The 4,460-nt window shown below is 35.5% G+C and overlaps 1 pseudogene; it reads left to right on the top strand.

Moving 5' to 3' along the window:
• Positions 1–2,890: 2,890 nt before the first annotated feature.
• On the top strand, positions 2,891–3,169 carry LOC103258412 (annotated as a pseudogene).
• Positions 3,170–4,460: the final 1,291 nt, after the last annotated feature.

The following is a 4,460-nucleotide window of genomic DNA, read 5'->3' as shown; positions in this document are numbered from 1 at the left end:
GAGAAATTCAATGGATACATGACTGACTCCCTCACACTGAGTTAATTTTTTATTTATATTAAAATTTTGATTTCTGCTATTTACTTATGCTATCATAAAATCTCAAGGTTAATTAAATTTTTATTAAGCTGTCCATACATTATAGCAATAGTTTCTTTATGGTATATTTCAAATATACAGAGAAAGGGAGAATAATATTACAAATCTGTATCCAACACTTAGAATTAATAAATAAACATTTGATACCTATTCTGCATATATTTTAAATATAAAATATTATAGATACAGTTGAAATTCCTTAATAGTCTTCTCTAATTTCATTCCTTCTCCAGCCCTCCTCAGTATCAACCACTATCATGTTAGGTTTCCTTTCCAAACATGTCTTAATACTTTTCCTACATATTCAATATCATATGTAGGATCATATTTTATGCTTAAGTTAATAAATGAAATCTACCAAAATATCTACAGGCAACATCGTCTGCACTGGTAAAATACTGTATGGTTTTTATCCTAAGATCAGAAACAAAATGAGGATGTTCTTCTCTCAACCCATCTGATTCAAAATCACACTGAAGGTCCTAGCTTCAGTATGAAAGAAGGCAAGAAATAAGGCAAGAAAAGGAAATAAAATGCATTCATACTGGAAAAGTTAAAATAAAACAGCCATTATTCACAAATGACAGGATTGTCTGTGTGGAAAATCTCAAGGGATCTGCAAAAATGTTACTGTAACTAACAAGCACACAGGACACAAGGTCAATATTAAAAAGTCATATATATAGTAGCAATGAACAATTGCAAATTCAAATAAGACAGTTGCATTTACAATATTTAAACATAAGTATATCAAAATATGTATAATAACTACATGCTAAAATTATAAAACTTTCTAAGAGAAATTTTAAAATACCAAGATAAATGGGAAACTAGACTATGCTCATGGATTAAAAGATTCATTGTTGTTAAGATTCAATAGTCTTCAAATATCAGCTTCTTCAAACTGATTGATCTAACATAAATTTTATGAATTCAGCATAGAATCAATATTTACAATCAAAATCACAGCAGGGATTTTTAAAAATTGAAATCAACAAACTGATTCTAAAGTTCATATGGAAAGCCAAAGAATTAGAGAAGCCAAAGCAATTTTGAAAGAGATTTTTAAAGAACATTAAACACACAGATATATATGCACACACATATATACAACAAAAAGGACTTCAGAAATAAACCCACTAATTCAATTGATTTTTTTTAAACACGATATTTCTTTAATGTTGTCAACTTCATTTTGTGCATTTGTTTTAGAATGTTTAGTTTACAAGATTGGGGGCTCTCTAATTGTATAATTTGCTTTGAGAAGTAAAACTAACACAATTTTCTATTGTTTAAAGTGGCATTCAACTTCAAAATTACCTTGAGTAACCTTTGAAAACTTACATCTGTAGTCAGACCTAATCGTGGTGTTTGAAACAGCACTTTGCCTGAATACAGCTTTAAATAAATCAATATATTGAAAAATATTTAAGCCCTTATTTGATTATTTTCATTATACCATTAAAACATTTCACTTAAATTGACCATTCCAGTTGGTGTACTGTTTTAATTTCTCACTATCTCCACCGACCTACCTGCTATAGTCCACATGTCCTGTTCACTGGTTTTTATAATTTTTGTGCAATAACTGAGGGCAAAAAACTAGTGCACTACTTTGTAAGGTTACACATGACTGTACCTACTGTACTTAATCAAACAGTATGTGGGAATTTACAACTGATTTTATTATTTCATAAAATAAATATGTCACATCAAACACTAGATAGGCATCTAAATAATTTCTACTGAATCCTTTTCAGATAGAGACAGACTAAGCTGTGAGTACAGAGCACTCGGGGTCCCTCCTGGGCACAGCAGCTTGCATCTACCGGGTTGACCACTATGGGCCCATCCTTCTAAGGACTCAAGGTGGTGAAATAGGCTCCAGGAGCTGAGTAGAAGGGCAGGTGAGCCCCTGCACTGAGCTGACATCCTTAATCGCCTAGCGATCCTGTTAATCCGGTGCCCTCCTTTACTGAGTGCCCACCTTGTCCTCAGAACTGTTCCAAGTTCCACGGAAGCCCACATGGAAATCTTAATAGAGTTTGGGCTGTGATTGTGTAGGCCTGTCTTGAGTCCAGCTGGCCTGTCACTGTGAGCTGTTGAGGCTGTGGCAGATGAACCCTCCCTAAAGCTTGAGTCCAAGCTCATCACAGGGCACCCTGCAAGATACTTATTTGACAATAGGTACAGTTTCATACAGAACCCGTCCTCACAACTGAACCTGCCAGTCTCAGTGACATTGTAAGGAGTGACAGTGCCCCATCTACAGTATCCCCATCAGCTCCTGGGTCACTCTGGCCTATGTGTCTTGGTCAAAGTTGCCACTGGCAGGGAAGTGGGGGACAGTTATGCACAAATACAATTGACCAAGCACCACGCACAGGTGCAGTAGAGCTCAAAGACAGGATGTTGACTTTTAACAATTGATTTGAACTAAGAAGTACAGGTAATTCCATTGAGACAGGATAACCTTTTCTAAAAATTATGTTGCAACAACTGGATATCCACATGCAGAAAATATGGGCTTCCTTCTGTACATCACACCATACACAAAACTTATTCCACATGCATAACAAAAGTAAATGGAAAACCTGACACTACAAAACGTTCAGGGGAAAACAAATGAAATATCAAAAGCACAAACCATAAAATAAAAGTTAGTAAATTGAAATTCAGCAAAATTAAGAATTTCTTTTCTTTAAGTGTGTTTTTAAGAGAATAAAGATTCCGGAAGTTGCTTTCTGAGGGAGTGTGTGTATAAGTGTGCTCTTTGTGAGATTATTCCACCATGACTTACCATGGCCAGGGCCAGAAAGTGCAGAAGGTGATGGTGCAGCCCATCAACTTCATCTTCAGATACTTACAAAACAGATCCCGGATTCAGGTGTGGCTTTATGAGCAAGTGAATATGTGGATAGAGGGCTGTATCACTGGCTTTGATGAGTATATGAACCTTGTATTAGATGATGCCAAAGAGATTAATTCTAAAACAAAGTCAAGGAAACAACTGAGATGGATCATGCTAAAAGGAGATAATATTACCCTGCTACAAAGCGTCTCCAACTAGAAATGATCAATGACGTGGGAAATTGTTGAGCAGGCAATATAGGTTTTTTGGTTGTTGTTTTTTTTAGGTGTCCTTTGTTTGGAGTATAGTTCTAAAACATTTGCTCATATTGTTTTGATTACTCTTATGCTATTACAAGATGACAATAAATGCTGTGATAGTGTTTTAAAAGAGAGAGAGAGAGAATATAAAGACAAACTAGGAAAAAAAAGATATGCCAATCACATATCTGATAAAGCAGTGATTCCAACTTTCTTGGCATCAGGGACAAATTTTGTGGAAGACAATTGTTTCATAGACACAGGTGGTGGTGGTTTTGGAATGATTCAAGTGCATAACATTTATGGTGTACTTTATTTCTATTATTATTACATTGTCATATTATACATTGTAATGTAATTATATATTATAATGTAATAATAATAAAATAATTATGAAACTAACCATTTTTTAAAAAGAGGTACGGATGGAAGTGGTAAATATAATAATGGGCAGACCACACACAGACTAAATAAGTGTCGGATTCTGACTTAAAGCCTGCCACCAGATGCAACTGTACAACTGAAATACTTCAACTCACTTGCCACTCACTGATAGGGTTTTGATATGAGTCTACAAACGGTTAATTAATATGATCTCTGTGTAGTCAAAACTCACTGCTAATGTTAATCTGTATTTGCAGCTGCTCCCCAGCACTAGTATCACTACCTCAGCTTCACCTCAGAAAATCAGGCATTAGATTCCCATAAGGGGTTTGCAACCTGGATCCCCTGCATGCATAGTTCACAATAGAGTTCACATGCATATGAAAATCTAATGCCACCACTCATCTGACAGTAGTGGAGTTCAGACAGTAATGCAAGCAGCTATATGTACAGATGATATGGTATGCTTCATCACTCACTTGCCCACCACTCACCTCTTTCTATGCAACCCAGTTCCTAACAGGCCACGGACCAGTACTGGTCTGTAATCTGGAGGATGGGGACCCCTGTGATAGAGGACTTGTCTATGGAATATATCAAGAGCTCTCAAAACTTAATGAAAGGACAAACAAGCCAATAAAAATGGGCAAAATTCTGAACAAATCCTTCACCAGAGAAAATAAACACATGACAAAATATACACATGAAAAAGTGTTCAATTATTAGTAACTAGGAAAAGTTTAAAATTGTAACAAGACACCACTAGACACCTACTATAACTACTATCAATTGCTGGTGAGGATGTAGAGAAACTAGAATACCTCATCCATCATTGGCAGGAATCTAAATTGTTACAACCTTTTTGG

This window comes from Carlito syrichta, unplaced genomic scaffold (assembly GCF_000164805.1).
Source record: "Carlito syrichta isolate Samal-C Ts95f unplaced genomic scaffold, Tarsius_syrichta-2.0.1 Scaffold302096, whole genome shotgun sequence".
Classification (NCBI taxonomy): Eukaryota; Metazoa; Chordata; class Mammalia; order Primates; family Tarsiidae; genus Carlito; species Carlito syrichta.
The sequence above is the reverse complement of the archived record's forward strand: the minus strand, read 5'-3'. Positions and strand labels throughout refer to the sequence as shown.